This window comes from Gopherus flavomarginatus, chromosome 4 (genome assembly GCF_025201925.1).
Source record: "Gopherus flavomarginatus isolate rGopFla2 chromosome 4, rGopFla2.mat.asm, whole genome shotgun sequence".
Classification (NCBI taxonomy): domain Eukaryota; kingdom Metazoa; phylum Chordata; order Testudines; family Testudinidae; genus Gopherus; species Gopherus flavomarginatus.
In genome coordinates this window covers 137,581,547-137,596,681 of record NC_066620.1, presented here as the reverse complement: position 1 = coordinate 137,596,681, position 15,135 = coordinate 137,581,547, and the positions used below count along the sequence as shown (strand labels likewise).

At 39.9% G+C, this 15,135-nt stretch overlaps 1 long non-coding RNA gene across 1 annotated transcript in view; it reads right to left on the bottom strand.

Moving 5' to 3' along the window:
- Nucleotides 1–15,135, bottom strand: part of LOC127049081 (uncharacterized) — a 71,109-nt gene that overhangs the window by 41,327 nt on the left and 14,647 nt on the right. The window contains exon 2 of the long non-coding RNA XR_007773876.1: nt 13,478–13,753. This is a non-coding gene — a long non-coding RNA (uncharacterized LOC127049081). The remainder of the gene's footprint in view (nt 1–13,477; nt 13,754–15,135) is intronic.

Sequence of the window (15,135 nt, the reverse complement as noted above, 5' to 3'; positions counted from 1 at the left end):
TCAGTAGAATTTAACTTCCAAATTTTAAAGGATGCCTTTAAACATCCTTTAGGATTTGTGACTAGAATGGACCTCCTGGGTCATCAAGTCCAGTCTCCTGTCACAGGCAACACTGTCATGTAATCCCTTTGATAAATATATCAACTCTGTCTTATATCTTGTTAGGTTTTAGATAAATTAGGTAGCCATTACTATTGGAAGACTGTAAAAGCAGTAAACAGGATGGTCCTGATAATTATAAGATGGTCAGGTTGACTTCAGTCCGGGGGGGAAAGGGGGGAAGGCAGGGGGCAGGGAAATAGTCAAACAGTGATACAGGACTTGAGAAATAAAAAATTAAAGGAGATTAATGTAATTAATACCAGACAACATGACCTTATGGATAATTGATCCTGTCAAACTAACCTGATTTCTTTTTTGAAAAATTGGTTGATAAAGATAAGAGAGTCAATACATACTTGGACATTAGTAAAGCATTTTACTTGGTACTGCACAACATTTTGATTCATAAACTAGAACAATACAAAGTCAACTTGGCACATACTAATTAAAAGCTGAAACGGACAAATCCCAAAATGAAACCATAAATGGGGAATCATCACTGATTGATTGTGTTTCTAGTGGGGTTCTGCAGGGATCCTGGGTCCTATGTTATTTGTCTTTTACGTCAATGACCCAAAGAAAATCAAAAGTCACTGATAAAGAGTGCAGATGATACAAAGATTGTTGGAGTGGCAAATAATAAAAAAGAAAAAGTCATTGCTACAGAGTGATCTGGATCCCCTGGTCAGATCGGTTAATCCGCTGAACATAAACTCTGTTGTCAGAATGACTAATGAAGATCCTTGGATGATGGACTGGGGAATCTTAAGTGGGGAGGTTATATTACCACTATATTTGGCACTAGTGCAACAGCTACTGGAATACTGGTGCTCACAATTCAAGAAGATGATAAATTGGAGATGGTTCAGAGAAGAGTCATGAAAATGATTAAAGGATTGGAAGACATGCCTTATAGTAATAGACTCAAGGATCTCAATCTGTTTAACTTATCCAAATGAGAGGTAAAGGGTGACAATTACAGTCTATAAGTACTTACATAGGGAATGAAACTTTCATAATGGGCTCTTCAATCTATCAGGCAAAGGTATAAGAAGATCAAATGGCTGGAAGTTGATGCTGGACAAATTTAGACTGGAAAAAAGTGAGAGTTATTAACCAATAACTCTCACTTTTTTCCAGTCTAAATTTGTAGTAACTTACCAAGGGTTGTGTTAGATTCTCCAAGTCTGGAAATTTTAAAATAAAGATTGGATGTTTCTCTAACATATATGCTGTAGTTTATACAGACATTAATTCAGGAAAGTCCTATGACCTGTACTATGCAGGAAATCTGACTAGATGATCACAATGGTTCCTTCTAGCCTTATAATATACGAGGTCATCAGACTTCCACAACTCCCTTTGAGATTCTATTCCATAATGTAATAGGCCTCACCTAGATTGAAGGATACTGGATATTTAGTTATTTTTAAAAAGAAGTAGTAGACAGTCTGATTTCTATGAGCAGTCCAAAGCTATTTAAGAAGACTAATCCTTTATCATCATATACAGTAAAAGATGGTGTTAAAGGTAAGTTATCTTGAGAAGTCTCTGCACCAATGACTGTGTTGTAAAAGAGCTACAGAATAAAGACAGTGAAGAAATACACCTAATGACTTTGAGAGCCATTCACAATGTATTTTTGTGTCAGAATATGTAAGAAGAATGCATTGTACTTTTATGAAGTAAAGGAAAGGGAAAATAACGTCATGCTACATTAAAGAAATTGGGGAAATAATCTGTTAATATAGGGCCAAATTTATCACTCGAGTAGTTCTACTGAACTCAGCAAAATAATACCGGTGATGAATCTGGCCTATTCCATCTAATAGCTTTTGCTGAGGGAAAACATGCAATTTAAGGCAGAACTTGATATTTCTCAAAACTTTTGAGTCTTGCAATTAGTAATTCATCAGCTGTGTACATCTTCGACTTTTTGTAAAATGATACATTTATCTTTTGACAATTTAACCTTTATAATCCTCTTACAGCCAAGATAAATATTATGGGATCTCATTGATTTTATGGATTTTGGGAAAAACTTCTTTGATTAATGTTATGCTGTTTAAATTATATGATTTCTAACCAGGCAAGTACAAATGTGCTACTTTAAAATGACTTTGAATACAATACTGCAGATGTAGAATCACCATAATGGGATTACATTTTTTTAACAAATGTGACTTTGGAAATAAGTATCCTGCTTTATTTTCATTTAGAAAAATGTACAGTAGTGTGAGCACCTCTCTGAAAGCATATTAAAGTGAATTTTTACTAGCACCTATTTTTTCTTAGAGGTAAAAAATTAAATATCAGTAGTAGCATGTAGAAAATTACCAAGACAACAACCTCCTCATTTGAATACAAAAATAGTACACAGGTAAGCAATTCTGTTGGTAAGAAAACAAAGCTAAGTTATTCGTTTTATATGTTGATTACCTGAATCTCCTGAGTCTATTGGTTTACTGTCAGTGGGATTAGTTATTTAAAATGCTAACTAAATGATTAAACATATTAAGACCCAAGAAAGCACAATGATATTTACTCATCACATCACACAATGGGTTACATATTCAAAACACTGTATAAGATTTATACAACCAAAAAAATTGAGTTTAGGCATGGTGATATTTGAACCCCTTGGAGAATAGCTGATTATTTGCAAAGAATCTATTCAACCCACTGAAGTTGATTCCCTTTGCTGCTCAGAATTATTTTGGTCTAAAAGGTGGTGGAGTTGGCATGTCCACAGAACCAGCTTCCCACTTTTTTGTGAGGCGGGGTGAGGGAATCAGGGTGGGAAGTCCAGGAGGTAAAGTAGTAGGTCAAGTATTTGAAGCTAGGGAGAAGCCAAAAGGCAGATTACCACTCAGAGTCACAATCTGCCTTACAGTCTGTTCTGCTAGTCCCATAATGAAAATGATGAACCTGAGGAAGATTCTGAAGGCAATATACTGTTTACCCAGTTCTCTCATACTTTATGTGCAACTTAATACATTAACAGTGATATGCAACTTTCAGGCTATTCTGATGTGAGTTACTGCACATCTGGTGTTCTGGCCTCAAGGATGTTACTCATGGTGGTTATTTGTGGATTTCAGTGAAAACTGTAAATATGCTGTATGCTTTGTGTATGTGTAGGCTGAGTCCTACTATATTTTTATGGGGAATATAGATGTAGTTGCGAACTCATGCATTTACCCTTGTTCCTGATGCCCAGTGATCCAAATTTTCTGGACATTAAATATTACGTGACTTCTATGGGATACTGGGCACATAAGGTATTACATTAATGACTCAGCCTAAACTGATGGTTGGGATTGAGCAGTCTTTGCCAAACAACCCTTCATTTTCTTTTTCAGATCATGTAGGTGTCTGAATTGCCCATCTTATATACAGTAGACATTTCTCTCCCCCTCACCTCCTTTAAACTGAAAGTAAGATCATTCACAATTTAGAATACTTACAATTACCAAACAAAAGAAACTCACGACTCCTGATATAAAAGTAATTTGTTTCTGGGGAATAAAAAGGATATAAATAGTTACTTACTCTACTACTCTGTTCTTGGAGGAGAGGTATGAGGAGTAGCACTTCCATCTCCGATATGTGGAGGAGAAAGAAGATAGTTCAGTAGGTTATGCTAAAATTTTGAATACAGTAACCAGGAAAAAGGGTCATCACAAATGTTCCTGCTAATTTATATTTTCAGCCTTTGGAATGGGTGGCTGGCTGAGGGTACACATAATATTGATGAGCACAGACCATTATTCTGCCCACACCATCCCCAGTCACAAACCCTATCTACTCATACTCATACTCCTACTCCCTCATTTGTTCTCACACACTCTCCCCCATTCTATCCTAAAATCAATCTGACTTTCACCTCTCAATCCCCATCCCACTCTCATTTATCCCCATTCAACCTCCCCTCACTGTATCCCCCATTCTCAACCTCACTCATATTATCCTCTCTCCCCTCATTTCCCTCTCTTCATTTTTCTTATCTCTCACCTTTTCCTCATACTCTGTTCCCCTCTCGCATTCTCTCTTCCTATCCCCCTTCTCACCCAACCCACTCCTGAACTTGCGTTCTTTCATTCCTCATACTCACCTTAGTTCTCACTCTTTTCACCTCTCTCATTCCTGCTTTGTCATTCGGCCTCTCAATTTCACACCTTTGTTGTACAAATTTCAATGGAATATGTTGGCCTAAAGAGTCAAAGCTGTTAATGTGACCCTGCCACTTTCCAACATTAAACAGTGTGAAACAAAGTTTGGGGTGTTATATACAGAGACATCAGACTGCTGAGTACCATGGCTACCTCCGTTAAAGATCCTTTTAACTGTTTATTAAAGATACAGAAAAGAAAAAACAGACAAAGCTTTTGAAAAGTATTAAATAAGATCTTCATTGTAATAACATCTTGTTCTCTTTCACTGGAGAGTTTTTAAAAGACCTTCAGCCCCCTCATTTTGACAGTCTTTTAGATAGTATTAAAGATGGCAACTGTCCTTTTGAAAGAAAAGATGTGCTGGACCTGTTGTTAGACTCCAATCCCATTTCCTATAGGACAACACACATAAAAGGAGAAAGAAAGAACAGCAAAGATAGAAAAGCCAGCTTTTGCCTCTGGTGTTGACTTTCACTTGCAACCTCACTGCTGGAAACACATGTACAACACATGGTTTTATCAGTGACTCTGAGACCTGGTAACTTGTAGCAGTCTCATACTGTTAGGGAATTGCTTTTAGCTGCCTCTCTGGTCATAGGCTTACAGCAGTGTTGCAAAATATATAGTCTTGTTCAGCTAAGATAGAAGGAAAAAGGAGAGGGATAGGAAAGAGGAGAAATAAGGTGGGGAAGGAAAAGGACATGGCGAGTGTGACAGTCTCAAATCCTAGATGGTTTTGGGAATTTAGCCAAAGCCAGTGGAGGTGCTGATAACATCTGGGTCCTTTTCTTTGGCCCAGTCTGGTTAAGACATTTCTCAGGATTAGGACAACAAAGATGCAGCAGTGTTACATTGACTAACGAGGTCCCAGGACATGGTGCAGATGGCAGCCATGATGGTGAAACTTGCTCTTTTCTGTTCTCCCATCCTGTAGTCAGGCAGCATCCCTATCCATTTCCCCAAATTTATTTATTTAAAGATCCCCCCAAAGGAGAACGACAGGTAGAATAGCCCATCCTCTCATTATTTGGTACACCAGTTAGGCCTAGTCTCCAACTCACCAATTTTGGTCCATTGATTTTCACACTTCTTTTGTTTACCAGACATGATTTTAACTGTCTTTGAGTTATATTGGTAAGCCATGTGTTTCGACTGATTCACGGTCTCCCCTTTTGCACCTTCCCCACAGCCAGTAATGTTGAGTGTGAAATTTTATAAACTTTTATTTATTTTCCACAGTTAGGCCCAAAATTATTACTGCACCTCTCACCTCTGTCTCTTTCTCTCTTTGTCTTTGTTCATCCCATCCCTCTCTCCTGACATCCTAGCCTTTGCAACAAGTGTGTCTATGAATCCAAATGCCTGTTTAGAAGATGTAATATCAGAAATCTGCTCACTTTAGATGCATACAATCACTGAAAATGTTCAACTAAAAGGATAAAAAGGAGAGAGTATTTTAAGTGAGTCTTTGTCCTTTTAGTTGATAGCTCACCTCTACAGCACTATTTTTCTTGCTCAATGCAGAGATATGGTCCAGATAGATTCTAATCTTGGTATAATTACTCTGAGTAAGTTAGTTTATAAAAGATACCTTGGTTAAATAATTGAATTGACCAGTTACTTCCAGTAAACGTTTCACTGTTATGTATCTGTGTTGATTAGCTAGAGAACAGACTGGATAATTATTATAAATTTATGAGTTTTATTAGCCAATACAGCACTTAAAGATAAGTTACTATAATGGGGGACAATCATCTCTTGACCACATCCTAGCAGGAGGATATGGTATTGCAGTCCTTTTCTCACCCCTAGTGCCTCTTTCAGGCTGCCAGCCAAGCTTGGTTGGTCTTCCTGGCTTGGCCCTCCAGCCAAGCCACAAAGTCAAAATGAACCCCATTCGGGTTAGTAAAGAATCCAATAACTGAAGAGTCCCATTGCCCTCACTAAGGTCTTCAGCCTTGGTTCTGGGCCTTTAAAATTCAGCCCTCTTTTCAGGTTCTCAAATAAGCCATGTCCCCTTCTTGGGTTTTATGCCACTATGGTCAGTGGGGGCACTGAGACCTGCCCACTACTCTGGGTACCAACTGAGGGACTCTGTAAACAGCAACTATGCCCTGCTCTATTTCAGTTAATTGCTGCTTCTTCTCTGGATCTCTTCCTGTTTGGCCTCTTTTAGCTTCATCCTTACATCAGAGTTAGGGCTCTTAGATCCACTCTCTCCCTGAAAACCTATCTTAAGCAAATAGAACCAGAACCAAACTCCAGGTGTCCCTCAAGAGCATTTGACCAGAGAGGAGCACCCTTCCTCACTTCATAGGTCCCAGCCAGAACTGACCTGCTAAGGCCTGATGGGCTCTGATAGGCTGCTTCAGTGCAGCCTCTCTAGGCAGGTCTGTAGGACACATGGTAATAGGACTGTAGGGCCTCCAGAAGGGGGCCACAAAGACCTGGTACATTCCATCATAGTTACAGAAAGCAAAATAAAGATGGTTGGATGATAAACAAACTAGGGAAATACAAACTAGATGGAGCTACTATAAGGTAAGTGCATAACTGTTTGGAAAATCATTCCCAGAGAGTAGTTATCAGTGGTTCACAGTCATGCTGGAAGGGCATAATAAGTGGAATCCTGCAGAGATCAGTTCTGGGTCTGGTTCTGTTCAATATTTTCATCAATGATTTAGATAATGGCATAGAGAGTACACTTATAAAGTTTGCAGACAATACAAAGTTGGGAAGAGTTGCAAGTGCTTTGAAGGATAGGATTAAAATTCAAAATGATCTGGACAAACTGGAGAAATGGTCTGAAGTAAATAGGATGAAATTTAATAAGGACAAATGCAAAGTACTCCACTTAGGAAGGATCAATCAATTGCACAAATACACAATGGGAAATGACTGTCTAGAAAGGAGTACCACTGAAAGGGATCTGGGGGTCAGAGGGGATCACAAGCTAAATATGAGTCAACAGTGTAACACTGCTGCAAAAAAAAAGCAAACATCATTTTGGGATTTATTAGCAGGAGTATTGTAAGGAAGACGTGTGAAGTAATGCTTCCGCTCTACTCTGCACTGATTAGGCCTCAACTAGAGTATTGTGTCCAGTGCTGGGCACTACAGGAAAGATGTGAGCAAACTGGAGAAAGTCCAGAGAAGAGCAACAAAAATGATTAAAATTCTAGAAATGGAAGATTGAAAAAATTGGGTTTGTTTAGTCTGGAGAAGAGCAGACTGAGAGGGGACATGATAACAGTTTTCAAGTACATAAAAGGCTGTTACAAGGAGGAGGTAGAAAAATTGTTCTTCTTGACCTCTGAGGATAGAACAAGAAGCAGCAAGGGTGGTTTAGGTTGGACATTAGGAAAAACTTTCTGTTAGGGTGGTTAAACATTGAAATAAATTGGCTAGGGAGGTTGTGGAATCTCCATCATTGGGGATTTTAAAGAGCAGGTTGGACAAACACCTGTCAGGGATGCTCTGGATAATACTTAGTCCTGCCTTGAGTGCAGGGGACTAGATTAAAAGACCTCTCAAGGTGCCTTCCAGTTCTATGATTCTATATAATATCAAACTTGAATACAATGAGGAAAGTTATAATTATCAAGAAACCATAACAGTTCATTTAGTTCAAGGTCTTATCACAGTCTTGCTACTGAGGCGAACATTGTCCAAGCAAGTGAGGTACCTATCAAACACAAAACTACAGATCTTTATGTATAATCCAATCAGATTTATTTGCCAATGGAAATATGGGACCGATCATGTCAGTTCAACTAAACAGTACTACAGTAGAAATTAAGACAGGTTACCTAATTGTCAAAGAATGTCAATTCAGTTCAAAATTACCTTGCTCAGGTGATACTCATAGCCAGATTTTGCCACTTATATATGCAGGACTATCACATTAAACCCATGACAAAATAAGCAGGTAACTCTGAAACTATTCTAATTTATCTGGAATATCATCAGTACTATAAGATCTTACTACATGTTAACCAAGTACACAACATAGATTTTAGTCACTTTGAGGGCTTTAATCAGGTATATGCCCTCTCAGAAGCATTTAGCTGACAACCAAAACATCACTTGGTAAATGATACATATACAAAATTTATTTAGTTTCTTAGCAATTGGAACTGGTATGAAGGTGATTTCTCCAGCTCTGCTTCATATTTGCAATAACTGTTTTTTGGTGGAGAGAGAGTTCATTCAGGTAATTTACTCAAGTTGTTATGTCAGTTGTGTTCTTATTTTCTTTTTGGATTTCACAATGGTCTCCCTAGATAGGGCTGTAAATGAAAGAGTTAATAGGGTACTTGCAAGAGAGAAAATTTTAGTTGTCACCAAGCAAGAGGCACTCTCGCTGGCCACACCATGACATCCCCACTCCCAGTCGCACATCTAGATCTTTTAGTTTCAGGGATCAACATGGTGAACAATACAGAGAGTTTTATATATTTTCTGCTGAGTGGCACAACCTGTTTTCACTTCTTGGCAAAGCTGATGTAGGCCACTCAGAAACTGACCCATTCTCTAGGCAAAAATTTGAAATGTCCAACCAGGATATGTCATCCCTTATCATCCAACGAGATGTTTGTTTTATGGCTTCTTACAATTTTGTATGGAATATTCCAGGATCTTTGTGCCATACCAGTTTGCATAAGATATGTCGGGTCATACACTGAACACCTACTGGCTTAGATCCAGTGAGCAACCTACTTCTGACAGTTACTTTCCATGGGCCTCTCTGTGGTGTGGTGCTTAGCCAGCTTCGCAAAACTCCATGCTTTTTCCATCAGCACTCCCATCTATCTGCAGAAATGATCATTTTGAAGTTAGAGCAGAGTATTTACAAAAATTCTCTTCATGATCCTGGATGACTCTATTTTTGTTTAAATACTTCATCATACAGCATTAAAGTCCTTTGATTCATTTGCTTGGTCAAACATCAATAAGCATTAACAATTAATGAAAACACAAAATAGTTATATACAACTCTGTACCAGTACTTCATTGCTCCCTGCACTTCAGTGATAAGTTTAGTAAGATCACTTTGCAAGCAAAACCCCATACAACCACCAATCATGAGTAATCAAAGTCTTAAAGCTTTATAACTAGGACCCTACCAAATTCAGGGCCATGAAAAATGCATCATGGACTGCAAAATCTGGTCTCCCCTCATGAAACCTGTTTTTTTGTGTATGCTTTTACCCAATACTATACAGATTTCACAGGAGAGACCAGCTTTTCTCAAATTGGGGGTCTTGACCCAAAAGCGAGTTGCAAGAAAGTCACAAGGTTATTTTAGGGGGGAGGTTGCAGTATTACCACCTTTACTTCTGCACTGCCTTCAGATATGGACAGCTGGAGTGCGCAGCTGTTAGCCAGGCACTCAGCTCTGAAGTCAGTGCCCTGCTAGTAGCAATACAGAAGTAAGGGTGGCAACACCATACCATGCCATCCTTACTTCTGCACTGCTGCAGGTGGCAGCACTGCCTTCAGAGCTGGTCTCCCAGTCAGCAGACATCTCTCTCCAGCTGCCCAACTCTGAAGGCAGCATTACCACCACCAGCAGCACATAAGTAAGAGTAGCAGTATTGCAACCCCCCCCCCACAATAAGCTTGCAACTTCCCCTACCCGCCCCCCCGCCCAACAATTCCTTTATGGGTCAGGACCTCTAAAATTGCAACATTGTGAAATTTCAGATTTAAATAGCTGAAATCATGAAATTTACAATTTTTAAAACCCTACGACCATGAAATTGACCAAAATGGACCATGAATTTGGTAGGGCCCTACTTATAACATTTTGGTTGACTCACCTTAAAGATTTACACTTCCATTTGGATGCTCAACATACCATCTGACTGTATCAGTTTCTTAGATAATAAAAAAAATGAATACTTTGTATATGCACACATTAGATAGCACTGCTCTACAGCCAAAATGCTTCTGAAATAAATGTAGTCCAACTTTACTAATTCTGGGTCACTGAGAATGAAAATGATGCTTAAAATTGTTGATTGGCTCTAGTTTTCAAGATATGCTATTGGGTCAGTATATATGACCCTTGACTTGGGAATGGCGGAGGATAAGTGAGTTATAAAGGGAAGGGATCTCAATTTAAACCAGAAATGACTAAAATACATCTTTGACTGGATCTATGAATAAATCTATGACTGGGTTTGGACAGTACTTGCTTTTTAGGCAAAACAATGAATGATGCAATCTGAAGCTGGTATTGCGTCATACATGATATGAATTGCATCATGTTATTCCTAGAAGTCATGGATGATGCAATCATAACGAAGCTTACATCACTCTGCTGAACAAATTGCCCTAGATCAGCTCTAGAAATCATACAGTATAGTGCTCTCTTCTTTGTCAGTGTTTGATTTTGCAAAGGGACACATTTCTGTTTAGCCAAAGTGAGCAGAGATGCCTGGCACTTGCGTGAACAGTGCAGATAACTTCTACTATGTTTGTGATGAAGTGACTTTTGCATCACAAAAGCGCAGTCTAACCACTATGGTTAAGAAAGCCTATCACCTTTATTTTGGCCGCAAAATTGGAGATCAGGACAAGAGGTGGGTCCCACACATATACTGCTATACTTGTGCAACAAATTTTCGCCAGTGGTTGAACAGGAAAAGGAAATCTATGCCTCTTGCAGTGCCAATGATTTGGAGAGAGCCAACAGATCATACCAGCAATTGTTACTTCTGCATGGTGCCTCCAGTTGGGAAAGGTGTGTCAAAGAAGAAAAAGTGGACTGTGCATTATCCAAACATTCCATCAGCTATACGCTCAGTACCCCATGGAGAAGGACTGCCGGTTCCTGATGCACCAGAATCATTCTCACTTGAGTTAGACGAGGAAGAGGAAGAGGATGAAACTTCTGGTCCTGAACCATCAATGTCACAGGACCCACATTTTCTCCCATCCTCCTCCTCTGAACCACACCTCCTAACACAAAGTGAACTGAATGACCTTGTCAGGGATTTGGAACTACCCAAGAGTAAGGCAGAGCTGTTGGGCTCCAGACTACAGCAGTGGAATCTCCTGGCAGGCTATCTGGGCAAATGGAGCCCATCAATGCTTGCAGACTATTGCTGGACAGTGACAAGAGATGCTCCATTTAATGAATACAAGAGACAAGCCAAGGAGCGCCGAGTAGACACTGAATAGGACTAAACTATGTACAGAATAGTTTTTTGCCTTTTGTTTCATAATAAATTTTATTTATATAACCCTTTTGCTGATTTTTAAAGTGTTACATAAACAGGAGAGGTGAAATATTATCATGTAAAGCAACCATAAACACATGAAAAGACCTAGGTTTACAATTTATGATTAAAACTCTACTATCTACACAATATACATAGACACAAAATGTAAAAACTTAAATATCTCAGAAACAGTAGCCAATCAATTGTTTTAATTGTCATATTTGAATTCATCACATCAAAATACATAATAAATAGCACATTTTATCTCTGAAGCAGATTTCTCAAAAATTGTAGACCAGTGTAATCTAGACAATTCCTGGTCTTTCCTCACTGCCGGGGACTAGACTACATGGCCTATTAAGATCCCTTCCAGTCCTACATTTTTATGATTTCTGTGTGTGTACATACACACACAGACATCTTCATTAAAGATTAGCTATTGTTATGTTCACAGCATACATACATAGAATCATAGAAGACTAGGGCTGGAAGAGACCTCAGGAGGTCATCTAGTTCAACCCCCTGCCCAAAGCAGGATCAACACCAACTAAATCATCTCAGCCAGGGCTTTCTCAAGCAAGGCCAGGGATCGGCAACCTTTGGCATGTGGCCCACCAGGATAAGCACCCTGGCTGGCCGGGGCAATTTGTTTACCTGTTGTGTCTGCAAGTTCAGTCGATCGCAGCTCCCACTGGCTGTGGTTCACCGCTCCAGGCCAATGGGGGGCTGCAGAAAGCAGCGTGGGCCAAGGGATGTGCTGGCTGCCACTTCCCACTGAGCCCATTGGCCTTGAGTGGTGAACCTCAGCCAGTGGGAGCCACGACTGGCCAAACCTGCGCATGCGGCAGGTAAACAAACCGGCCCGGCCCACTAGGGTGCATATCCTGGTAGGCTGCAGGCCAAAGGTTGCCAATCCCTGAGCCAAGCCTTGAAAACCTCTAAGGATGGAGATTCCACCACCTCCCTAGGTAACCCATTCCAGTGCTTCACCACCCTCCTAGTGAAATAGTGCTTCCTAATATCTAACCTAGACCTCCCTCACTGCCACTTGAGACCATTGCTCCTTGTTCTGTCCTCTGCCACCACTGAGAACAGCTGAGTGCTATTCTCTTTGGAACCCCCCTTCAGGTAGTTGAAGGCTGCTATCAAATCCCCCTCACTCTTCTCTTCTGCAGACTAAACAAGCGTTCCGTCAGCCTCTCCTCATAAATCATGTGCCCCAGCCCCCTCATCATTTTCATTGCCCTCCGCTGGACTCTCTCCAATTTGTCCACTTCCTTTCTGTAGTGGAGGCCGAAAACTGGACACAATACTCTAGATGCGGCCTCATCAGTGCCAAATAGAGGGGAATAATCACTTCCATCGATCTGCTGGCAATGCTCTTCTAATGCAGCCCAATATGCCGTTAGCCTTCTTGGCAACAAGAGCACACTATTGTCTCATATCCAGCTTCTCATCCACTGTAATCCCCAGGTCCTTTTCCGCAGAACAGCTGCTTAGCCAGGTGGTCACCATCCTGTAGCGGTGCATGGGGTTCTTCCATCCTAAGTACAGGACTCTGCACTTGTCCTTGTTGAACTTCATCAGATTTCTTTTGGACCAATCCTCCAATTTGTCTAGGTCACTCTGAACCCTATCCCTACCCTCCAGCATATCTACCTTTCCCCGCAGCTTAGTGTCATCTGAGAACTTGCTGAGTGTGCAATCTATCCCATCATCCAGATCATTAAAAAATATTTTGAATAAAACTGGCCCTAAGGCCAACCCCTGGGACACTCCGCTTTATACTGGCTGCCAACTAGACATCAAGCCATTGATCACTGCCTGTTGACTCGACAATCTAGCCAGCTTTCTATCCACCTTATAGTCCATTCATCCAATCCATGTTTTTTTAACTCGCTGGCAAGAATACTGTGGGAGACCATATCAAAAGCTTTGCTAAAGTCAAGATATATCACATCCACCACTTACCCCATATCCACAGAGCCAGTTATCTCATTATAGAAGGCAATCAGGTTGGTCAGGCATAACTTGTCCTTGGTGAATCCATGTTGGCTATTCCTGATCACCTTCCTCTCCTCCAAGTGTTTCAAAATGGTTTCCTTGAGGACCTGCTCCATGATTTTTTCCAGGGACTGAGGTGAGACCTTCTTCCCTTTTTAAAAGATGGGCACTATATTTGCCTTTTTCAAATCATCTGGGACCTCCCTCGATCGCCACGAATTTTCAAAATAATGGCCAATGTCTCTGCAATCACAGAGGAGTTAAATACAAACATAAGATATTGTTGCTGGATGGCTGCAACATAACATTTCTTTATTTCTTGAGATTCAAAAAGATAACATACAAGAACCCCCAAAACAGAGAGACAATGCAGACTGCTCCCTAAAATAGAGAGGCATAACTCACTCCCCCCTTAATCTAGACTATCTGTCTGCAAACTGACGGAGACTAGACCCAGCTCCTATACTTCCCCACAGAGTAAACCCTCTCACCCCATACCCCCGCCTGCAGAAAAGATAACTGAAATCTAAAGACAGAATTTTAACATAGTTCTCAATATATCATAATTCTAAATGTGTATATTATTCATATGAAATCTTATTGATCACATTTCTTCTTAAAATTGACAGCAGGGTCTGAACTATTTCCTCATACGAAGGGATTCTTTTACAGGATGTTTTGGATAGCTTTAATTTTCTAATCATTTGTCTTTGCCTTTAGATTTCTTTGTCTAGTAATAACATTACATCTTATGATACTGTATCATAGTATAGTCTGATCTACTGTATCTTACAAATGTATGGGCAAAAAGCATATAAAATAGAAGAAAAGGGTAAAAGAAGAAGTTACTTCACAGCTTAGCAAGAGTTTGTGGTTAAGCCTAGCAGCTAGTTCACTGTTATAGTTATTCAGCCTACATCTTCTCTGTAGGAGACACAGAAACAGCATCTGCTGCTTGATATGATTTACAGGTTTATGCTGAAATCATGCCAAAGATTCTGGCCTGTGCATACAAGGATGGATAGATGGATAGACCAAACATTATTGTTATTATAAACTCCATACTTTCTGTCATTGCTACATAACATAAAAATGCTTCCCCCCATTTTTTGTTCCCCCCCAAAAAGTTTACTTTAATTCTATAGCAAAACCAAAACCAAACCAAAACCCTTAGCTACAGAAGGTATTCTCGTAGGTATAACTCTTCTGCCATGTACCAGTGACAGCAACAAGAACTGGGTTCACTCTGTCAATGGGGTCTTTTACTAAAGAAATCTGTGGCTTGACCTCTCACCCAGAGCTGTACTATATCTGTGGCTCTGAGAAATTAAAATCTAACCATCCTGGTCACCTATCTAAGTTGTTCTTACTCACTTGCAAACATTCAGGAATTTTTGGGAACATGGAATCACAAATACCTTTACTTGCAGAAAAGGGAGAAAAACAGAAAAAAGAAACATGATAAATAAGCAAATCTAAAATTTAATCAGCAAAACCTAATCAGTATGTCATCCCCATAGTTGATTGTCCAGTTTGATGAGGTCCAGAATTTAGTCACTAAACAATCACCACCCACCTTGAACCCCACACATGCATCTAATCAGACTAAGTGGTGTTATAGGGTG